At 43.9% G+C, this 25,249-nt stretch overlaps 1 pseudogene; it reads left to right on the top strand.

Moving 5' to 3' along the window:
- LOC128442311 (uncharacterized) overlaps window positions 1-25,249 on the top strand; it is an 80,617-nt pseudogene that overhangs the window by 4,935 nt on the left and 50,433 nt on the right.

Genomic DNA, 25,249 nt, shown 5'->3' with positions numbered 1-25,249 from the left:
GGTCCCAGAATTTCCTTGTGGTTAACTCTTTAGATTTGGAAGGGTCGAACATCAAAGCAGCAAACACAAAAACCTGAAGGGAACAACCTAAACTTAACTACTGAAATTAATGGAACCAAAAGACATGTTCCTATCCTGACTCCTCTTCCAGAAACAGGAGAAAAAATGGGTTCAACTCAAATGATACCCACCCCCCGAACCTGGCTGGGACATCCTCAACAGATCTTAAGACACGTTACAAGTGTAAGGGGTCAATTCTTAATACAGTTTTCGAGTTTTGGCAGTGTTATTTTTCCCGTTTTGCTGATATTTTAATTCATCCGACAGGACAGTGATTCCAATAGGCTGCGGGGATTTGGCGACGTCTATTAAGTGACACCGTAGCGCTCCCTCTCGCCCTCTCTCTCTCTCCACTGCCGGTCCTGTGTGTGTGGGTATGTGCAGCGTGGCCGCAGCAGGTGCGGACACAAACTGTTTGTTGCGGTGAGTTTGCTGAAAGTAACTTTAATGTCAACGGAGATCACTCAAAAAACGTTCCGCAAATATTAACCTTTATTCCGTCCCTAGAGCCAGCGTACAGCTGTGTGTGTGTGCGTGAGGGTGAGACTGTATCAGCGTCGGCATAAATGCGCGCTGTAATCTTCAGTCATAAGAGTAATACTTGTAAGTAAAGCGCCAGAACAATTACCAGAGTCTTCACTATTGTGTCCGTGACATTAAGTTAAGTTGTCTTTTCCTGTTTTAGTAATTGCTCTCAAGACAATAAAGACGGCGTGGGTCCCTGCTTTATTTTAAATGAATTAAAGGTATGACATGATGATGTGTTTTATGTTTGTCAATGTTTTCAAACATTTTGATAAACTGGTTTAAATTGTGTGAACTAACTACAACAAGTTTGTTTTATAGGGCTGCCTTATTTGACCTTATTTAAATTTAGTTTGTTTCTGATTTATTGGTTTGATTATTGTGCTTTTTGTTTTATTTTATTTTGTTCTATGTCTGGCGTTGTTGGCAGGATCTCACATCTAAAGGGGCAGAGACGTGTTTTACTTAATGTTCTATAATTGTGTTTAACTATTTATTAATGGGTGTCCTCTCATAGTTTGAGTGTTGTGTATTCAGTGTTAAAGCCAGAACAGCAGTGTTTTAGTCTGAGTTCATTCCACGTGCCATTTTGTCAGGCCTCGTGCAGCTTTACTTCATCATGGAGGAAGAGATGCAACAGCTTAGGGAAACCGTGTTACAGCTTAACCCTTGTGTTGTCCCAGGGTCTGGTTGACCCTGCATGCGTTTGTGTGCGTGTGACAGTCTCCCGTCTTCGCGTGTGAAGCAATACAAATTATTTTATTTAAAAAGACTAAAACGTGTGCCACCGCATTTTCTTCTTCTTCTTCTTCTTCTTCTTCTTCTTATAGTTATTATTTGTATTATCACTGAGCAAGAACAGGCTCCAGCACACAACACTGGCAGCCGGGGATGCTCGCGGCCCTTGCACTCGGGTCACGGGGACCCCGAACGACAAGAGACGAGCCCTACGTCTTTGCGTGTGTCTTGTGCAGCCATACAAAAATAAAATAAAAAAGAATTCATTTTTTCTTTATTATTATTACTGAGCTGGAGTCTTCGTCTTCGTCTTCTTCTTCTTCTTCTTCTTCTTCTTCTTCTTCTTTTTCGCATCACCGAGCAAAATCAGGCTCAGGTACGGAACGCGGGCGGCCGGGCGGGCCCGACGTCGTGAGTATCAGGGTCACGGAGACCCCGAACGACAAGAGACGGGGGCCATACGTCTTCACGCGTGTCGTGTGCAGCTATACAAAAATAAAATAAAAATGAGTTTCCTTCTTGTTCGTCTCGTCTTCTTTTTCTTGTTCTTCGCACGAAGCGGGGAGCCGGGAAGGCCCCGCGTCGCGAGTCTCGGGGTCGCAGAGACCCCCATTCGGAGAGACGGCCGTCAACTCGAGGGGCAGCGCGAGCCTCCCGGCCGCGAGCCTTCGGGTCGCAGAGACCCAGGCCGAAGAGACTCCCCGACGCGGGCATCCCAGGGGTCCTACGTCACACCGACGCGCAACTTGGAGGGTGGCGTGGGGAGATGAAAAAAAAAAGTCAAACGCTTTGCCATTTGTATCGTAGTTTTTTAATTTTCAACGGCCGCCGAGCAACAACAGGCTCGAGCGCACGAAGCGGGGAGCCGGGAAGGCCCCGCGTCGCGAGTCCAAGGGTCACGGAGACCCCCATTCGGAGAGACGGCCGTCAACTCGAGGGGCAGCGCGAGCCCCCGGGCGCGAGCCTTCGGGTCGCAGAGACCCAGGCCGAAGAGACTCCCCGACGCGGGCATCCCAGGGGTCCTACGTCACACCGACGCGCAACTTGGAGGGTGGCGTGGGGAGATTGAAAAAAAAAAAAGTCAAACGCTTTGCAACTCTGTCGCAGTTTTTCCATTTTCAACGGCCGCCGAGCGACAACAGGCTCGAACGCACGAAGCGGGGAGCCCGGACCGGCCCCGCGTCGCCAGTCTCGGGGTCACGGAGACCCCCATTCGGATAGACGGCCGTCAACTAGAGCGGCAGCGCGAGCCTCCCGGCGCGAGCCTTTGGGTCGCCGAGACCCAGGCCGAAGAGACTCCCCGACGCGGGCATCCCAGGGGTCCTACGTCACACCGACGCGCAACTTGGAGGGTGGCGTGGGGAGATGAAAAAAAAAAGTCAAACGCTTTGCCATTTGTATCGTAGTTTTTTAATTTTCAACGGCCGCCGAGCAACAACAGGCTCGAGCGCACGAAGCGGGGAGCCGGGAAGGCCCCGCGTCGCGAGTCCAAGGGTCACGGAGACCCCCATTCGGAGAGACGGCCGTCAACTCGAGGGGCAGCGCGAGCCCCCGGGCGCGAGCCTTCGGGTCGCAGAGACCCAGGCCGAAGAGACTCCCCGACGCGGGCATCCCAGGGGTCCTACGTCACACCGACGCGCAACTTGGAGGGTGGCGTGGGGAGATGAAAAAAAAAGTCAAACGCTTTGCCATTTGTATCGTAGTTTTTTAATTTTCAACGGCCGCCGAGCAACAACAGGCTCGAGCGCACGAAGTGGGGAGCCCGGACCGGCCCCGCGTCGCGAGTCGCTGGGACCCCGAACTGACAAGCGACAGGGCCCACGACACACCTACCCTACGTCTTTGCGCGTGTCGTTCGGCTGTAAGAGAAATAATACAAATTAGTTTCTTTTTTTATTATTATTATTATTATTATTACTGCGCAAGAGTCTTCTTTTTCTTCTTCTTCTCCTTTTCCTTCTCCTTCTCCTTCTTCTCCTCACCGAGCAAGAACAGGCTCGGGTGCGCGACACTGGCAGCCAGGAAGGCCCCGCGTCGCGAGTCTCGGGGTCACGGAGACCCCCATTCGGATAGACGGCCGTCAACTCGAGCGGCAGCGCGAGCCTCCCGGCGCGAGCCTTCGGGTCGCCGAGACCCAGGCCGAAGAGACTCCCCGACGCGGGCATCCCAGGGGTCCTACGTCACACCGACGCGCAACTTGGAGGGTGGCGTGGGGAGATTGAAAAAAAAAAAAGTCAAACGCTTTGCAACTCTGTCGCAGTTTTTCCATTTTCAACGGCCGCCGAGCGACAACAGGCTCGAGCGCACGAAGCGGGGAGCCCGGACCGGCCCCGCGTCGCCAGTCTCGGGGTCACGGAGACCCCCATTCGGATAGACGGCCGTCAACTAGAGCGGCAGCGCGAGCCTCCCGGCGCGAGCCTTTGGGTCGCCGAGACCCAGGCCGAAGAGACTCCCCGACGCGGGCATCCCAGGGGTCCTACGTCACACCGACGCGCAACTTGGAGGGTGGCGTGGGGAGATTGAAAAAAAAAAAAGTCAAACGCTTTGCAACTCTGTCGCAGTTTTTCCATTTTCAACGGCCGCCGAGCGACAACAGGCTCGAGCGCACGAAGCGGGGAGCCCGGACCGGCCCCGCGTCGCCAGTCTCGGGGTCACGGAGACCCCCATTCGGATAGACGGCCGTCAACTAGAGCGGCAGCGCGAGCCTCCCGGCGCGAGCCTTCGGGTCGCCGAGACCCAGGCCGAAGAGACTCCCCGACGCGGGCATCCCAGGGGTCCTACGTCACACCGACGCGCAACTTGGAGGGTGGCGTGGGGAGATTGAAAAAAAAAAAAGTCAAACGCTTTGCAACTCTGTCGCAGTTTTTCCATTTTCAACGGCCGCCGAGCGACAACAGGCTCGAGCGCACGAAGCGGGGAGCCCGGACCGGCCCCGCGTCGCCAGTCTCGGGGTCACGGAGACCCCCATTCGGATAGACGGCCTTCAACTCGAGCGGCAGCGCGAAACTCCCGGCGCGAGCCTTCGGGTCGCCGAGACCCAGGCCGAAGAGACTCCCCGACGCGGGCATCCCAGGGGTCCTACGTCACACCGACGCGCAACTTGGAGGGTGGCGTGGGGAGATGAAAAAAAAAAGTCAAACGCTTTGCAACTCTGTCGCAGTTTTTCCATTTTCAACGGCCGCCGAGCAACAACAGGCGCGAGCGCACGAAGCGGGGAGCCTGGACCGGCCCCGCGTTGCGAGTCTCGGGGTCGCGGAGACCCCCATTCGGATAGACGGCCTTCAACTCGAGCGGCAGCGCGAGCCTTCGGGCCGAAGAGACTCCCCGACGCGTCACACTGTTGTTCACAGCCGGACCGGCCCGGCTTCTCAGGGTCGCGAAGGTGAGACGACCGTTACTAACGATGCGTCCGGGATACAAGTCGGTACAACGCCGCGCCGTTCTCCCTGACGAGGTCACGCGATGTCACGTCAAGAGCGTTTCACCAGAAGCCAGGTTCTCCAACAGCTGTTCTCCTGTCGACAATCCTCCGAACAGGAAGAGGGCCGAGATGAAGAGGACCGAGAAGAAGAAGAAGAAGAAGAAGAAGAAGAAGAAGAAGAAGAAGAAGAAGAAGACGAAGAAGACGTAGTAGAAGAAGAAGACGAAGAGGAAGACGAAGAAGAAGACGCCGACGACTGCGGCGACGAAGACTACGACCCGGTACGCGACGCCGCTGCTGCAGATTCCTCATCGTGCACATCTTCGGAAGAAGAACAAGAAGAAGAACAAGAAGAAGAAGAAGAACAAGAAGAAGAAGAAGAAGAACAAGAACAAGAACAAGAACAAGAAGATGATGATGATGGAGTAGGAGGAGGAGGACAAGGACTCTTGCAAAGAGAGACCTTCCTGTCCAAAAACGGAGAAATAACATGGTCCTCGACGCCGTATCACCGCGAGGGCCGCTCCGCCTCTGCCTCCACCTCCACCTCCACCTCCTCCTCCGCTACGCCCGTCGGGGTCCCTTCCCCGGGCCCCACGACGCACGCGACGTCCGGCGTCAGCGACGCGGTCTCGACGTTCGGCCTGTTTGTCACGCCGACGGTAGAGAACATCGTCCTGGAGATGACTAATCTGGAGGGTCGTCGGAAATACGGCGACGGCTGGAAAGGGATGGACGCGACCGACCTGCGGGCCTACGTGGGGCTGCTGATCTTGGCGGGCGTCTACAGGTCCCGGGGCGAGGCAGCCGCCAGCCTGTGGGACGCCGAGAGCGGCCGCGCGATATTCCGCACCACGATGCCCCTGAAGGTCTTTCACACGTACTCCAGACTGCTGCGATTCGACGACCGCGAGACGAGACGCGAGAGACGCGCCTCCGACAAATTGGCGGCCGTGCGAGAGGTCTGGGACGCTTGGGCGGCGAGGCTGCCGCTCCTCTACAACCCGGGGCCCGAAGTGACCGTGGACGAGCAACTGGTTCCGTTCAGAGGTTATTCTTTTTGTTATTCTTTTCGTCGTGTTTGTTATGTCGTGTATCGCAGCCGTGTATTTTTTCTCGTCGCGTTACGTGTCACGTGGCCTCGCGGGTTGACCGCCGGCATGCACCTGGCGACTCGGAGATTCTCTTATTTTGTCTTCTTTCCTGAAGATATTGTCGATGTTCACGTTTCGTCTCTTCTCCTCTATCCTCTCCCCCCCCCCCCCCCCCCCCCCCCAACCCTCAAACACGCACGCACGCGCACGCTCACACGCGACAGGCCGGTGTCCGTTCCGACAGTACATGCCCAGCAAGCCGGCGAAATACGGGATCAAGTCGTGGGTGGCATGCGACGCCGTCTCCAGCTACGCTTGGAAGATGCAAGTCTACACCGGAAAGCCGAGCGGCGGGCTCCCGGAGAGGAACCTGGGGCTGCGGGTCGTGCTCGACGTCACCGAGGGACTGAGCGGGCGCAACTTCACGTGCGACAATTACTTCACCTCCTACGAACTGGCGCGGCGGCTCCTGGAGAGGAACGTCACCGTCGTCGGCACGGTTCGGAAGAACAAGCCGGAGCTCCCGCTCCGGCTGCTCTCGGTCAAGGGACGAGCGGCGTTCTCCTCCGTGTTCGCCTTCACGCCCGCCGCCACTCTGGTGTCTTACGTCCCGAGGAAGAAAAACAGGAACGTGGTGCTCCTGAGCACGCGGCACTCGGAGGCGGACGTCAGCGACCGCGCGGACGGCAAACCGGTCGTCGTCCTGGACTACAACCGCAACAAAGGAGGCGTGGACAACCTGGACAAGGTGATCGGAACGTACAGCTGCAGGAGGAAGACGGCGCGCTGGCCCCTGGTCGTCTTCCACAACATCCTCGACGTCTCTTCCTACAACGCCTTTGTGATATGGCGAGAGGTCAACCCCGACTGGATGTCGGGCAAGCGGAACAAGCGGAGGGTGTTCCTCGAGCAGCTGGGAAAGGCTCTCTTGGCTCCGTAAATCGCGCGGAGGGAGCGCGTCCCTCGCACCGAGGCGTCCGCCGCGGTCGTGAAGGCCGTGAAAGCGTCCGCCGCCGCCGCCGCCGCCGAGCCGAGAGACGTTGACAGCGACCGAGAAGACACCCGGCACGAGCGTCCGGCCGCCCCTCCGGGCCTGACCCTGCAGCAACAACAGCCACGACAACAACAACCCCAGGGTCCGGCCTCCTGTGTAGCCCAGGTCGTCGCAGCCGCCGCAGCCTCCGTGGCTCCGCTCGCGGCGAGTAAGAGGAAGAGGTGTCAGATATGCCCCAGGAACAAGGACTGTAAAACTCACGCAAAGTGCCGCGGGTGTGACAGATACATCTGCAAGGGCTGTTCGCTTTTCTATTGCCCATCTTGCGCGTGCTGATGTGTGGCGGGCTGTGCGTGTACGCGTGTGCGTCTGTGGGTCTTGTTCTTCATCATCATCTTCTTCTTCTTCTTCTTCTTCTTCTTCTTCTTCTTCTTCTTCTTCTTCTTCTCATCACCGAGCAGGAGCAGGTTTCGATAACACAAACGGAGGGAGCGTGTCAGTTCAGCGTTGCGAGTCCCAGGGTCACGAGGACCCCGATCGGAGAGACGGCCCTCGACGCGAGCGGCAGCGCGGCGACCCCCCCCGGCGCGAGCCTTCGGGTCGCAGAGACCCACGCCGAAGAGACTCCCCAACGTGGGCGGTCCCAGGGGTCCTACGTCACACCGTTGGGCAACTTGGAGCGGGTGTGACAAATACATCTGCAAGGGCTGTTCGCTTTTCTGTTGCCCTTCGTGCGCGTGCTGATGTGTGGCGGGCTGTGCGTATGCACGTGTGCGCGTGCGTCTGTGTGTTTGAAGCAGGGTATCGCGACGAGTGTTTGTCAAATCGCTGCAAAAAAACGCTCACAGCAAACAGCATGGGGAAGCAGGGACAACACAAGGGTTAAATATTTTTTTTTGTAAAAATGTTTTAATATTATTTTCATTTATGTGCGCAGCAGGATATGCGCCGCAGGATGTGCGCCCCACAGAATTTGCGCCCCACAGGATGTGCAAGCACAGTTTTTTTATTAATTTGATTTAAATATTTTTTTTTGTAAAAATGTTTTAATATTATTTTGATTTATGTGCGCAGCAGGATGTGCGCCGCAGGATGTGCGCCCCACAGAATTTGCGCCCCACAGGATGTGCAAGGACAGTTTTTTTATTAATTTCATTTAAAAAAAAAATTGTAATTTGTTTTTAATATTATTTTTATTTATGTGCGCAGCAGGATGTGCGCCGCATGATGTGCAACCCAAAGAATGTGCAAGGAGAGTTTTTTTATTAATTTGATTTTAAAAAAAAAATTGTTTTTTGTTTTTATTATTATTTTTATTCATGTGAGCAGCAGGATGTGCGCCCCACAGAATTTGCACCCCACAGAATGTGCAAGCAAAGTTTTTTTATTAATTTGATTTAAATATTTTTTTTTGTAAAAATGTTTTAATATTATTTTTATTTATGTGCGCAGCAGGATGTGCGCCCCACAGAATTTGCGCCCCACAGGATGTGCAAGGACAGTTTTTTTATTAATTTGATTTAAATATTTTTTTTGTAAAAATGTTTTAATATTATTTTTATTTATGTGCGCAGCAGGATATGCGCCGCAGGATGTGCGCCCCACAGAATTTGCACCCCACAGGATGTGCAAGGACAGTTTTTTTATTAATTTGATTTAAAAAAAAAAATTGTAATTTGTTTTTAATATTATTTTTATTTATGTGCGCAGCAGGATGTGCGCCCCACAGAATTTGCGCCCCACAGGATGTACAAGCACAGTTTTTTTATTAATTTGATTTAAAAAAAAATAATTGTAAATTGTTTTTAATATTATTTTTATTAATTTGTGCAGCTGGATGTGCTCCACAGGATGTGTGCCCCACAGAATTTGCGCCCCACAGGATGTGCAAGGACAGTTTTTTTATTAATTTGATTTAAAAAAAAAAATTGTAATTTGTTTTTAATATTATTTTTATTTATGTGCGCAGCAGGATGTGCGATGCAGGATGTGCGCCCCACAGAATGTGCAAGCACAGTTTTTTTATTAATTTGATTTAAATATTTTTTTTTGTAAAAATGTTTTAACATTATTTTTATTCATATGCGCAGCAGGATGTGCGCCGCAGGATTTGCGCACCAGAGAATTTGCGCCCCACAGGATGTGCAAGCACAGTTTTTTTATTAATTTGATTTAAATATTTTTTTTTGTAAAAATGTTTTAGTATTATTTTTATTTATGTGAGCAGCAGGATGTGCGCTGCAGGATGTACGCCCCACATAATTTGCGCCCCACAGGATGTGCAAGCACAGTCTTTTTATTAATTTGATTTAAATATTTTATTTATGTGCGCAGCAGGATGTGCGCCGCAGGATGTGCGCCCCACAGAATTTTGCGCCCCACAGAATTTGCGCCCCACAGGATGTGCAAGCACAGTTTTTTTATTAATTTGATTTAAATATTTTTTTTTGTAAAAATGTTTTAATATTATTTTTATTTATGTGCGCAGCAGGATGTGCGCCGCAGGATATGCGCCCCACAGAATTTGCGCCCCACAGAATTTGCGCCCCACAGGATGTGCAAGCACAGTGTTGTATATTCAGCTTGAACATGGTTATATAAAATGATGGCATGTTACTGTTGTAAATTCAGCTAACGGAGCTTTCTAATATGTGTATATACTATGCTGACATGCTTCCTCCTAAGTTTTGAGTTTGAGGTATTCGTCCCCCTCTGGGGAATGATCTTTGACCTATCATATGTTATCTTGCCTGCTAAGGGAGGAGCAAAGATGTGGGGGTTGACTTCAAACTTACAGTAACTAAAAACATGTGCAAAGTTAGACATAGACCCTATGTGCTACGTCATTTTATCTATAGGTCTGTGGTAAACAACTCCTCTATAAAAGGGCTTGCCTGGCGGAGGCGAGCCAGATTTTCACTATCTGGCCTTTGTGAATTCTCCGGGCATACCATGGAGCCCGTCTGACCTGTGAAACTTCTGTGTAATAAATTCTGTTATGCTGCAAGTTCTGGGTCCGCGTCTCCTCTCTTCAAACACCAACTTCGACAAGACAGTGCTGCTTCAAAGATAAGACAACAGTTTTTTTATTAATTTGATTTAAATATTTTTTTTTGTAAAAATGTTTTAATATTATTTTTATTTATGTGCGCAGCAGGATGTGCGCCGCAGGATGTGCGCCCCACAGAATTTGCGCCCCACAGGATGTGCAAGCACAGTTTTTTTATTATTTTGATTTAAAAAAAAAAATTGTAAATTGTTTTTAATATTATTTTTATTTATGTGCGCAGCAGGATGTGCGCCGCAGGATGTGCGCCCCACAGGATGTGCAAGCACAGTTTTTTTATTATTTTGATTTAAAAAAAAAAATTGTAAATTGTTTTTAATATTATTTTTATTTATGTGCGCAGCAGGATGTGCGCCGCAGGATGTGCGCCCCACAGGATGTGCAAGCACAGTTTTTTTATTAATTTGATTTTAATATTTTTTTTTGTAAAAATGTTTTAATATTTTTTTATTTATGTGCACAGCAAGATGTGCGCTGGTGGATGTTGGCCCCACATAATTTGCGCCCCACAGGATGTGCAAGCACAGTTTTTTATTAATTTGATTTAAATATTTTTTTTTGTACAAATGTTTTAATATTATTTTTATTTATGTGCGCAGCAGGATGTGCGCCGCAGGATGTGCGCCCCACAAGATGTGCAAGCACAGTTTTTTTATTAATTTGATTTAAATATTTTTTTTTGTAAAAATGTTTTAATATTATTTTTATTCATGTGAGCAGCAGGATGTGCGCTGCAGGATGTACGCCCCACATAATTTGCGCCCCACAGGATGTGCAAGCACAGTCTTTTTATTAATTTGATTTAAATATTTTATTTATGTGCGCAGCAGGATGTGCGCCGCAGGATGTGCGCCCCACAGAATTTGCGCCCCACATAATTTGCGCCCCACAGGATATGCAAGCACAGTTTTTTTATTAATTTGATTTAAATATTTTTTTTGTAAAAATGTTTTAATATTATTTTTATTTATGTGCGCAGTAGGATGTGCGCCGCAGGATGTGCGCTCCACAGAATTTGCGCCCGGAAGAATGTGCAAGCACAGTTTTTTTATTAATTTGATTTAAAAAAAAAAATTGTAATTTGTTTTTAATATTATTTTTATTTATGTGCGCAGCAGGATGTGCGCCGCAGGATGTGCGCCCCACAGAATTTGCGCCCCACAGGATGTGCAAGCACAGTTTTTTATTAATTTGATTTAAATATTTTTTTTTGTAACAATGTTTTAATATTATTTTTATTTATGTGCGCAGCAGGATGTGCGCCGCATGATGTGCGCCCCACAGTATTTGCGCCCCACAGGATGTGCAAGGACAGTTTTTTTATTAATTTGATTTTTAAAAAAAAATTGTAATTTGTTTTTATTATTATTTTTATTTATGTGCGAAGCTGGATGTGCGCCCCACAGAATTTGCGCCCCACAGGATGTGCAAGCACAGTTTTTTATTAATTTGATTTAAATATTTTTTTTTGTAAAAATGTTTTAATATTATTTTTATTTATGTGCGCAGCAGGATGTGCGCCGCAGGATGTGCGCCCCACATAATTTTCGCCCCACAGGATGTGCAAGCAAATTTTTTTATTAATTTGATTTAAAAAAAAAAAATTGTAATTTGTTTTTAATATTATTTTTATTTATGTGCGCAGCAGGATGTCCGCTGCAGGATGTGCGCCCCACAGAATTTTGCGCCCCACAGAATTTGCGCCCCAGAGGATGTGCAAGCACAGTTTTTTTATTAATTTGATTTAAATATTTTTTTTTGTAAAAATGTTTTAATATTATTTTTATTAATGTGCGAAGCTGGATGTGCGCCGCAGGATGTGCGCCCCACAGAATTTGCGCCCCACAGAATGTGCAAGCACAGTTCTTTTATTAATTTGATTTTAATATTTTTTTTTGTAAAAATGTATTAATATTTTTTTATTTATGTGCGCAGCAGAGTGTGCGCTGGTGGATGTGCGCCCCACATAAATTGCGCCCCACAGGATGTGCAAGCACAGTTTTTTTATTAATTTGATTTAAATATTTTTTTTTGTAAAAATGTTTTAATATTACTTTTTATAATGTGCGCAGCAGGATGTCTGCTGCAGGATGTGCGCCCCACAGAATTTGCGCCCCACAGGATGTGCAAGCACAGTTTTTTTATTAATTTGATTTAAATATAAAAAAATTGTAATTTTTTTTTAATATTACTTTTTATAATGTGCGCAGCAGGATGTCCGCTGCAGGATGTGCGCCCCACAGAATTTGCGCCCCACAGGATGTGCAAGCACAGTTTTTTTATTAATTTGACTTAAATATTTTTTTTTGTAAAAATGTTTTAATATTATTTTTATTTATCTGCGCAGCAGGATGTGCGCAGCAGGATACGCGCCGCAGGATGTGCGCCCCACATAATTTGCGCCCCACAGGATGTGCAAGCACAGTTTTTTTTTTAATTTGATTAAAAAAATTTTTTTGTAAAAATGTTTTAATATTATTTTTATTTATGTGCGCAGCAGGATGTGCGCTGCAGGATGTGCGCCCCACATAATTTGCGCCCCACAGGATGTTCAAGCAGAGTTTTTTTAATAATTTGATTTAAATATTTTTTTTTGTAAAAATGTTTTAATATTATTTTTATTTATGTGCGCAGCAGGATGTGCGCCACAGGATGTGCGCCCCACAGAATTTGCGCCCCACAGGATGTGCAAGGACAGTTTTTTTAATAATTTGATTTAAATATTTTTTTTTGTAAAAATGTTTTAATATTATTTAAATTTATGTGCGTAGCAGGATGTGCGCCGCAGGATGTGCGCCCCACAGAAGATGCGCCCCACAGGATGTGCAAGCACAGTTTTTTTATTAATTTGATTTAAATATAAAAAAATTGTAATTTTTTTTTAATATTACTTTTTATAATGTGCGCAGCAGGATGTCCGCTGCAGGATGTGCGCCCCACAGAATTTGCGCCCCACAGGATGTGCAAGCACAGTTTTTTTATTCATTTGATTTAAATATTTTTTTTTGTAAAAATGTTTTAATATTATTCAAATTCATGTGCGTAGCAGGATGTGCGCCGCAGGATGTGCGCCCCACAGAAGATGCGCCCCACAGGATGTGCAAGCACAGTTTTTTTATTAATTTGATTAAAAAAAAAAATTGTAAATTTTTTTTTATATTATTGTGCGCAGCTGGATGTGCGCCACACGATGTGCGCCCCACAAAATTTGCAAGGACAGTTTTTATATTAATTCGATTTAAAAAAAAAATTGTAATTTGTTTTTAATATTCTTTTTATTTATGTGCGCAGCAGGATGTGCGCTGCAGGATGTGCGCCCCACAGAATTTGCGCCCCACAGGATGTGCAAGCACATTTTTTTATTAATTTGATTTAAATATTTTTTTTTGTAAAAATGTTTTAATATTATTTTTATTTATGTGCGCAGCAGGATGTGCGCCGCAGGATGTGCGCCCCAAAGAATTGCGCCCCACAGGATGTGCAAGCACAGTTTTTTTATTAATTTGATTTAAATATAAAAAAATTGTAATTTTTTTTTAATATTACTTTTTATAATGTGCGCAGCAGGATGTGCGCCGCAGGATGTGCGCCCCACAGAATTTGCGCCCCAAAGGATGTGCAAGGACAGTTTTTTTATTAATTTGATTTTTACAAAAAAATTGTAATTTGCTTTTAATATTATTTTTATTTATGTGCGCATCAGGATGTGCGCTGCAGGATGTGCGCCCCACAGAATTTGCGCCCCACAGGATGTGCAAGCACAGTTTTGTATTAATTTGATTTAAATATTTGTTTTTGTAAAAATGTTTTAATAATATTTTTATTCATGTGCGCAGCAGGATGTGCAATGCAGGATGTGCGCCCCACAGAATTTGCGCCCCACAGGATGTGCAAGGACAGTTTTTTTATTAATTTGATTTAAAAAAAATAATTGTAATTTTTTATTTTATAATTTTTTAATTAAATCAAATTAATAGGAAAATGTGCTTGCACATCTTGTGGGGCGCAAATTCTGTGGGGCGCAAATTCTGTGGGAAGCACATCCTGCGGCGCACATCCTGCTGCGCACATTAATACAAATAATATTAAAACATTTTTACAAAAAAAAATATTTAAATCAAATTAATAAAAAAACTGTGCTTGCACATCCTGTGGGGCGCAAATTCTGTGGGGCGCACATCCTGCTGCGCACATAAATAAAAATAATAGTAAAACAAATTACAATTTTTTTTTAAAATCAAATTAATAAAAAAACTGTCCTTGCACATTCTGTGGGGCGCACATCCTGCGGCGCATATCATGCTGCGCACATAAATAAAAATAATATTAAAACATTTTTACAAAAAAAAATATTTAAATATAACTAATAAAAAAACTGTGCTTGCACATCGTGTGGGGCGCAAATTATGTTGGGCGCAGATCCTGCTGTGCAAATAAATAAAAATAAAATTAAAAACAAATTACAATTTTTTTTTTAAATCAAATTAATAAAAAAACTGTCCTTGCACATCCTGTGGGGCGCAAATTCTGTGGGGCGCACATCCTGCGGCACACATCCAGCTGCGCACATTAATACAAATAATATTAAAACATTTTTACAAAAAAAATATTTAAATCAAATTAATAAAAAAACTGTCCTTGCACATCCTGTGGGGCGCAAATTCTGTGGGGCGCACATCCTGCGGCGCACATCCTGCTGCGCACATAAATAAAAATATTTAAATCAAATTAATAAAAAAACTGTGCTTGTACATCGTGGGGCGCAAATTATGTGGGGCGCACATCCTGCAGCGCACATCCTGCTGCGCACATAAATACAAATAATATTAAAAACAAATTACAATTTTTATTTTTTAAATCAAATTAATAAAAAAACTGTCCTCGCACATCCTGTGGGGCCCAAATTATGTGGGGCGCACATCCTGCTGCGCATATAAATCAAAATAATATTAAAACATTTTTACAAAAAAAAATATTTTAATCAAATTAACAAAAAAACTGTGCTTGCACATCCTGTGGGGCGCAACATCCTGCGGTGCACATCCTGCGGCGCACATCCTGCTGCGCACATAAATACAAATAATATTAAAAAAAATACCCCAAAAAAAATATTTAAATCAAATTGATAAAAAAACTGTGCTTGCACATCCTGTGGGGCGCAAATTCTTAGGGGCGCACCTCCTGCAGCGCACATCCTGCTGCGCATATAAATAAAAATAATATTAAAACATTTTTACAAAAAAAAATATTTAAATCAAATTAATAAAAAAACTGTGCTTGCACATCCTTTGGGGCGCAAATTCTGTGGGGCGCACATCCTGTGGCGCACATCCTGCTGCACATAAAAATAAAAATTATATTAACAACATTTTTCAAAAAAAAATATTTAAATCAAATTAATAAAAATACTGTGCTTGCACATCCTGTGGGGCGCACATCCTGCAGCGCACATACTGCTCCGCACATAAATAAAAATAATATAAAAAAAAAATTACAATTTTTTTTTTTTAAATCAGATTTATAAAAAAACTGTCCTTGCAAATCCTGTGGGGCGCAAATTCTGTGGGGCGCACATCCTGCTGCGCACATAAATAAAAATAATATTAAAAAAAATTTCCCAAAAAAAATACTTAAATCAAATTAATAAAAAAACTGTGCTTGCACATCCTGTGGGGCGCAAATTTTGTGGGGTGCACATCCTGCAGCGCACATCCTGCTGCGCACATAAATAAAAATATTTAAATCAAATTTATAAAAAAACTGTCCTTGCACATCCTGTGGGGCGCCAATTCTGTGGGGCGCACATCCTGTTGCGCACATAAATAAAAATAATATTAAAAAAAATTTCCCAAAAAAAATACTTAAATCAAAGTAATAAAAAAACTGTGCTTGCACATCCTGTGGGGCGCAAATTCCGTGGGGCGCACATCCTGCGGCGCAAATCCTGCTGCACACAAGAATACAAATAATATTAAAACATTTTTACAAAATAAAACATTTAAATCAAATTAATAAAAATACTGTGCTTGCACATCCTGTGGGGCGCACATCCTGCTGCGCACATAAATAAAAAAAAAAATTTAAATTAAAATTTTTTTTTAAAATCAAATTAATAAAAAAACTGTGCTTGCACATCCTGTGGGGCGCAAATTCTGTGGGGCACACATCCTGCTGCGCACATTAATAAAAAAAAAATTTAAATTAAAAATTTTTTTTTAAATCAAATTAATAAAAAAACTGTGCTTGCACATCCTGTGGGGCGCAAATTCTGTGGGGCGCACATCGTGCGGCGCACGTCCTGCTGCGCACATAAATAAAAGTAATATTAAAAAAAAATTACAATTTTTTTTTTAAAATCAAATTAATAAAAAAACTGTGCTTGCACATCCTGAGGGGCGCAAATTCTGTGGGACGCACATCCTGCGGCGCACATCCTGCTGTGCACATAAATAAAAATAATATTGAAACAAATTTATAAAAAAAAATATTTAAATCAAATTAATAAAAAAACTGTGCTTGCACATCCTGTGGGGCCAAAATTTTGTGGGGCTCACATCCTGCTGCACACATCCTGCTGCGCACATAGATAAAAATAATATTAAAAAAAATTTACAAAAAAAAAAAATTTAAATCAGATTAATAAAAAAACTGTGCTTGCACATCCTGAGGGGCGCAAATTATGTGGGAAGCACATCCTGCGGCGCAAATCCTGCTGTGCACATAAATAAAAATAATATTAATTTTTTTTTACAAAAACAAATATTTAAATCAAATTAATAAAAAAAATTGTGCTTGCACATCCTGTGGGGCGCAAATTCTGTGGAGCGCACACCCTGCAGCGCACATCCCGCTGCGCACATATATAAAAAAAATATTTAAAATTTAAAAAAAATATTTAAATCAAATTAATAAAAAAACTGTGCTTGCTCATCCTGTGGGGCGCAAATTCTGTGGGGCGCACATATTGCTGTGCACATAACTAAAAATAATATTAATTTTTTTTTACAAAAACAAATATTTAAATCAAATTAATAAAAAAAACTGTGCTTGCACATCCTGTGGGGCGCAAATTCTGTGGGGCGCACATCCTGCGGCGCATATCTTGCTGAGCACATAAATAAAAATAATATTTAAAAAAATTTACAAATAAAAATATTTAAATCAAATTAATAAAAAAACTGTGCTTGCACATCCTGTGGGGCGCACATCCTGTGGCGCACATACTGCGGCACACATAAATAAAAAAAATATTTAAAATTAAAAAAAAATATTTAAATCAAATTAATAAAAAAACTGTGCGTGCACATCCTGTGGCGCACATACTGCTGCACACATAAATAAAAAAAATATTTGAAATTAAAAAAAAATATTTAAAATCAAATTAATAAAAAAAATATGCAAACACATCCTGTGGGGCGCACATGCTGCGGCGCACATACGGCGGCGCGAATCATGCGGCGCACATAAATTTAAAAAAAAATTTAAAAAAATGTAAAAAATATCAAATAAATCAAATTAATGCGGCGCACTACGGAAAAGGATTAGGGCCACTGTGGAAAAAACAAGTAAGTTCTGAGTTTAAAGTCAGAATTCTGAGTTTAATCTCAGAATTTTGACTTTAAACTCAGAATTCTGACTTTAATATCAGAATTCTGTCGTTTTTCTCAGAATTCTGACTTTTCTCTCAGAATTCTGAGTTTAAAGACACAAGTATTGGTGCCTGTAGCGAACCAAATTCGGGGCTCAGAGCAACACAACATAGCCTACTACTTTCCCACTTTCCCGCGGACCGAAAATGTCGGACCTCAGTGAGTTTTTGCGTGCTCGAAGGTTCCCCGAGGAAGCCATTTCATTCATGGAAGAGCAGAAGGCGAGTGAAGAAGATATGTGTTGGTTTGGGGCTTGGTGTTTGCAAAAAAACGAAGAAATGGCTGCAGATATGATGTATGTTACAAGCTCGTTAACTCGTTGCATGTTTGTTATCTGAAATCATTGTGCTACTGCTACCGGACAATATCCACAAGTGATCTGCCGCTGTAAGGAACACTGCTCGCTGTCTACACCGGTTTACACCGGGCACTGGTAGGGATGTAACGATCGTGAATGCATCGGTTAAATAAAAAAATTATCACGTGACAAGGCTTAAGGAGTAGGCTACGTGGGGCGGTCGGCGGTGTTTAGGCTGCGGAGCTAATGTTTACGTTATCTTCGTCTGCTTTATAGGCAGCCCTCTCTCTCCTTCAGTTCACTCTCTGTGGGGCTGTAGGTGTGTGTTCACATGTGTTTGTTTATGTGTACGTCGGTGTGGAGCTCCGCCCTTGTCAAACAGAGAGATGCATGACAATGATGCTATATGCTGCTTTATACTATATAAATAGTGGGGGAAACACTGGCAGATGCTCCCAGCACTTTCAAATCAGCCGTATGGCGACATTTTGGATTCCCAGTTTACACAAATGCAAACGCACGAAATAGACAGACAAGACTAAAACAGAAGACATTACATGACTTTGTGTTTATGTAAATTCATGTGCAGGCATTCCACTCCCTAGGATCAATTCGCCTGTTGATTTATTGTTTGAACCATAAACAGAACAGTGCTTACAAGGGTTAGATGTATATATAATGATTTAGCCAGCTCTATTCATCCCATTCTCTCAAGTCTGACAGATGTTTAGTAGCACTAGTTTCACTTAAGTCAACGCAAAGGCTTTTCCTACAAGCATGGAAAGGGTCCAGAATACAGTAACCTAGATGATTGCAGGCAACATCTCTGGAATCTGTCTCACAGTGAGAGCATGTAATATCACTTGAACATTTTTGCATGTGCACATTGAAAAAAAAATCATTGTCTCTTATTTTATCTCCTCCTCTGTGCAGATCGACCATGATGTCATTGTACTTATGGATGATGCATCTCTGGAAAATTACATTTCTTCCTACGGTGACCGAATTGTGACCGTCTTCAATTTCTGCAGAAGTAAAAAGTCCCTCCCCAAACGAAAGCAAGGGCTTTTGGAGAGACTTCGTGAGAAAATGAGAGTCAGAAAGGAAAGCACGAAGGAGAAGACATTACATGAAGACACAAGAACAACAGACACAAAGAAGCTAAAAACTACACGAAATGTAGAGATAGGATGGATTCATGATGATGGTAAAGGAGCCAAACAGGTGAGGACAAAACAGGGCGGTGGCACTAGAAAGATACAGTTGCCAACCAATGCTGGATTAAAAGCTATTTCTTTCCTGGTGGGATCTCTCCTAAAGGACCAGTGTCTGATTTTCAGTTTGAGGTGTGGGATTTCAAACAGAGCCGCCTCACCGATGAAACTTGCCAGTCTATTGGCATTATGTACATGCCTGCAAAGCTGAGTATGTTACGCTTTTGCATTGCAACCAGGCCAAAAGAAGTTGAAGATGATGCCAGCGAGATATCTGATGTGGTTTTTGTCTCATCACACAGCAGCAATGAAACCAGTACAACACAACTAAAAGTGGGAGATGCCACAGTTGATTTTGATATCCAGTCTGCTTTAGAGATGTCTGTTGATGCTGAAATTACCTTCGGTCCCCTTCATGATGTTGTCGAAGACACAGACGACATGTTGATTTGTGAGGGTTTTCTCATACCCACTAGTCCACCTAATCAAGAGGATGTAATAACAATCGTTATACATCATGCTAACACTTTACATGACATGATCACCGCTTTCTCTGATGCAGAGATATTGAACAAAGCAGTGAATGTGAAACACATACTTCCAGACAACACTGAAGAGGCAGGAAGTGGATCCGGGGTCATGAGAGATGTTCTCAGCTGCTTCTGGCATGAATTCTACGAGCGATGCACACTTGGTATAGCAGTTAAAGTGCCCTTCATTCGGCATGATTTTCCTGCTGAAACATGGAAGGCAATTGGTAGAATCCTTTTAAAAGGTTACAAAGACTGTCAGTATCTACCAAACAAACTCGCACTCCCCTTCCTTGAGCAAGTGCTTTTTAACTGTGTGTACAGTGACATGAAAGTAAATTTTCTACAGTTTGTAAGCAGGGAAGAACGTGACATTTTCATGCAAGCAATGAGTGATTTCTCCACGTTTGACTGTGATGACCTTGTTGAAATTCTTGACAGCTATGGATGCAGGAGGAGAATCACAGCCAAGACTCTTCCTACAATTCTTGACGAAATAGCACACAAAGAGCTTGTCCAAAAACCGATGTTCGTCATTGACTGCTGGAGAGAGATTACCCATCATCATCTCTTCCTCAGTCCAGAGGCATTGATCGAGTTGTTAACTGACCTGCAACCAACCTCAAAAAAGGTCTGTCAGCTGCTGAAATTCGAAAATGATTTGACTCCAAAACAAAAGGAAGTGAGAAATCATCTGAAAAGATTCATCAGAGAGCTCGATGAAATTAAACTGCAGAAATGTCTGCGGTTCTGCACCGGATCTGATCTTGTAATAACAGACAGCATCTATGTGGAATTTATTGAAATGAGTGGGTTCAGCAGAAGACCAATTGGTCACACATGCGAAAAGATTCTGCACATAGCTGCAAGCTATGACAACTTCCCGGATTTCCGTTCAGAATTTAATGCAGTTCTTGAAAGCAATGTCTGGGTAATCGACATTGTTTAGATTCCCACAACCATTACCAGAACAATCCATACTGCAGGATTGCAGGGACCATATTGCAAAGAATGGAGACAATACAATTTTTCATTATTTATAATTTTTTTATTTTGGACCTTTAATACGTGCATGTACTTCTGCACTGTCCCTAAAACTGAGATATATACGCCAGCTGTGAAGGAGGAAGCCCAGTCTTGGCTAGAAAACCTATAGTTTTTGGTAGCCAAAACTTGTAGTTTTGCCCTGTAATATGTATTGTGTTATCCATTACTTATGCATAAGCAAAATGTTCCATTCTATGCCATTGCTTAGTTGAATTGAGTTCAGGTCTTTGGAACTTTGGATACTTTCTGGTGATTGCTAATATTTCACCTCCAAACTCATTGAAAGAATGTCTGGAGAGTATTTAGTGTTATGAAGTGTTTTTAGTAAATACTGATGCTGTTCTGATGTTTCTCAGATGCCATGTTGCCCTGATAACACACATCTTGTTAACCAACAATTTAATAATACTTCTTACAGTATCTTGTGACACCAACTTGTTGCCGACATATAGGTTGGGATTTTACCATGTTATTGGTATAACAAAGAAAAATGGTTTATTTTCATGAAAATTTATTGTGAATAAAATGTTACTTCTTCTACCACAGTTGTTGTTTTTTTCCAGATAACAAGGCTGTGACATTATGTGGCACCCTGGATAGTGCATTGGTATTATTTATGTTATTAACTGGGCCATCCCTTAATTTTTCTGATTATTATTTCATTGTTTGTGGAGACACTCACTTGATTTTGGGCTGGAGTAGTATAGTTGCTACTTTTCGCCAATAGATGGCAGTAGCCGCCTGGTAACGTGCCTTGTTGTTATGGCGACCGCTGCAGTTCTAAACTCAGAGGAGGTCCCGTCATTCCAAAAATCGCTGAAGTTTAACCTTTTACTCATGGTATTTTAGCTGTTTGTGTGTTTGCAGATAAGTTAAGTATGTTTACACAAGCGACAACATGTTTATTTATTTTCTGTTTACTCGCGGTTGTGTCCGTTGATGTTTAAGACGAAAGGCGGCTCACTTGACCGCAGTCGACCTCGGTCAAGTGAGCCGCCTTTCGTCTTCGCGTAGTCAAGCCAGCCGTCAGCACTTCTCCCCACTCAACGTGCTGTCGGACCGGGCTGTCCAGTCCAAGTAGGGGAGAGCGGGGTAATGTGGGACATTTTTTACATTTGCTACCCTCTAGGCAAGCTAAACTGATATATCAGTAAAATTTACACATTTCCCATTAATTCAGGATGTTTTCTAGCAATGGAAATGATCAGAATGTCTTCAGGACAAAGGGCAGTGAAATTACGATTGTTAAAAAAAGTGGTCTTGTGTCCCACTTAACCCCAGCTACGGGGTAAAGTGGTCCACTTACTTTTTCCACTTTAAAACTACCATAACAACACATGTAATAGTTAAAATCCCGACAGCTAGATTTACAACCAGTAATATCGGACTAGTAACAGAATCAGGGGATTGGTCAATTAGGCACATTTATGATTATTATGATTCCATCTCTTGCACACCCTAGCTTACCTGCACATTGTTTCTCTGTCCAATTGGCAGGGACAGGGATATTGTTATTCTCTGCGTATTCAAATGCCAGTTCATGGCACTTAACTGGAGCAAGGCCATGGAACTGGTCAGCTAGTTGTTTCAAGTGTTTGGCAAGCTCCTCCTCCATCTCATCTGTGAATGTTCTCTTTACCTCAGCTACTGCACCCCAGGCTACTGATTTTACTTCCCCTTTCTCTTTTTTCTTTATTAATCTTTTGAGGGTTGTCTTATCAATATTTCTATCCCTTCCAGCTTTTCTTAAGGACTTCTTCCCTTGCATGACCTCAGCGGCTGCACTCTCCATCTCTGCAAGGGGTGTTTGGCCCCAGGTTGTCTTCCTGGGGCCAAACACTAAAATGTGTTTAAGACTAAACTTAACTTGTGCTTCATGGTGGGGTAAAGTGAGACACTGTCCCAGTTTACCCCACAGCATTTGTCCCACTTTACCCCGAAGCCACAATTTTAGAAAAACAACATCTCTTATCAGTTCAGGCTAATCTTCAGTTAGCATCAATCACATGGTTTTATATGTTGGAAGTTCACCAACATGTATGATATAATTTTTTTCTTCCTGATTCAATTTGTTTTGACACAACAGTTGATTAAGTTAAAAAAAAAAAATAGTCACATGACCACAAATGTGTTTCATTGCCTAGATACAGGGGGTGTTTCACATCACCCGATGTCCCACATTACCCCGCTCTCCCCTACCTGCTTCCCCGTGTGGAGATCCAACGCCTCGTCACGCGAGTGTCACCACACATCCAGAGGGAAACCCGCTGCTATTTTGCCCTCAGCCCGGAGGTGCAGCTCCTGGCCGCGTTGCGTTTTTACGCAGTGGGGAGCTTCCTGGAGGCAGGGGTGGACTGGGACAAAAATTCAGCCCTGGCATTGTCGTCCAGACCAGCCCACTACATTATCAACGGACACCACATAGAAGTCCACAAATCTCGCGGTGTCTTCTCTCATGCATACTACTGTTACCACCTAGCTCAAAGACGGCAACAAGAAGGGAGGCCACACACAAACCTCTCAAGCCAAAAGTAAATTTATTTAACTCCAAATCAAGATAGCTCTAACTACGTAGTGGGATGTGTAAAATATGTTACGCGTCAGTGGTGTTAACAGTGTTTGGATGTGTGAAAATAAGGTGTGATGTATGTTGTAAGGTGCAGAAGCAAAGAAAAACAAAGGCTGAGGGCCCCATGCCCTGGAAGCAGCCTTTAGATCTGCAGCTGAAGCCCAGCCCAAAAGGGCAGGCCCAGGGTGACGCCCCTGTTAGCTCTACCTGTGTCTGGAAAACAACTCCTCAGGCTCTCACATGTCAAGTGGTCAACCTGAGAAGGACATGGATACATTATAATGTCTCTAATCATCACAAATTAAGTATGATTTCATAAAACATAAAAAATGATAAACTCACCAGACTAGAGGAGACTCAACAGACAAACTTTGGAACAGTGAAGGCAGAGAGTGGAGGCCGACAGAGAGCAAGTCCTCGAACATGGACAGAGGGTGAACAACTCCTCAGGCTCTCACATGTCAATTGGTCAACCTGAGAAGGACATGGATACATTATAATGTCTGAAAAATAAAGAAAATGTTTCCTCTGTCCTGCACCTAGAGTTGAGAACTTTTTTGATGTGTGTTTCTTTTAAAACCTTTTGAAAATTATTATAATTGTGAAGTATGAATTTATACATTAAAAAATACATGATAAACTTACCAAATTCTAACAGTGGTCCCAAATGTCCACATATAAAACAGAGGGAGAACGACTCCTCAAATATATCACAACAACCTGTAATAATTGATCATTTAGTGTACATGATCACACCATTAAGGATCAACACATAAGCACAATAAAACTTCTGAAAAGAATTAGCTTGATTCTGCATCTCTATTTACAGCTCAGAAAGTTTACTGTTGCTATGGCAACAGTAAATGACGTTAGCAGCTCTTAGCTAGCTTAGCTAAATCATCTGAACAATAATAACCCATAATATCACAATTCGGCATATTAAAACAAAATCAAAAACGTTTTCTACTTTGTTTTGGACATGTCTAAAAAATGTTACTTACCATGTCTGCCTCCACTCGCTCATCATGTCGAGTCCTCCTCGCTCGTCTCCCGGCGCACCTGCTGCTGCTGGGCTGGTGAACCCGGCACCAAACAGGTCCGTCAGTTTGGCACATGTAGCAGCCTCCACCCACAGAGACTTCAGCTTTTTTTCCCCGATGCTTCTCAGCTTTTTAGTCTTATTATCCATTTTAAGTTTCTGTCTCAGCAGCAGCCCGTCCCGCGACTCCCCCCACCAATGCCGTGAGGTCCCGCCCCATCCTGGTTTGTGTTGTGATTGACAGCACTGTCAGGACTCTCTGAGCCTGTCAGCCCATGATTGATTGACAATGACAAACAATAGACCAATAATATGTGTCGATGCTGGCAACACACTGCCAGCCCTCTGTAGCCAATTGGCCGGCCCAATTGGAGGGAATTTAGAGAGGAAGAAGAGAAAAAAAAACATAGCGGACCAGACCGGCCCACATTGGGTCAAAGGCCCACCGGGACGATGCCCGGTATGCCAGATGGCCAGTCCACCGCTGCCTGGAGGTGGTGGGGGAAGGCACCGGTTTCAGCAAGGCATCGGAGTGTGGCAGCCGTGACACAGATCCTCCTGCCAAAATAATAATCTAGATAAGACAAGTACTTTCACATTAAGTGACTGGGAAAAACTTCATGTTTTTATTTAGATGTCTTCCAGTTCGTCTCTTAACATGATGTACAGATCAGCCGCAGCAAGTGGATCTGCCAGAGCATCCTACCCATTCTCCTCCATCAGGAGACAACACAGTTCAAAAATGGTTTCATCACAAGGAAACTCGCCCTTGGGAGTGCACTCTTCCATACACACAGTGACCTCCTCCATGGAAACAGGTTTGAGTTTTCTGAGATTAAACACAGAATTCTGAGAAAAAATTCAGAATTCTGAGAAAAAAGTCAGAATTCTGAGTTTAAACTCAGAACTCACTTGTTTTTTCCGGAGTGGCCCTAATCCTTTTCCGTATGTAGGCACTTTACATTATAGCAAAAATGCCTAGAAATGTCCCACACGTTTTGTTA

Source organism: Pleuronectes platessa, chromosome 6 (genome assembly GCF_947347685.1).
Source record: "Pleuronectes platessa chromosome 6, fPlePla1.1, whole genome shotgun sequence".
In the NCBI taxonomy this organism is placed as follows: Eukaryota; Metazoa; Chordata; class Actinopteri; order Pleuronectiformes; family Pleuronectidae; genus Pleuronectes; species Pleuronectes platessa.
Note: the sequence above shows the minus strand (reverse complement) of the source record. Positions and strands in the feature narration are given on the sequence as shown.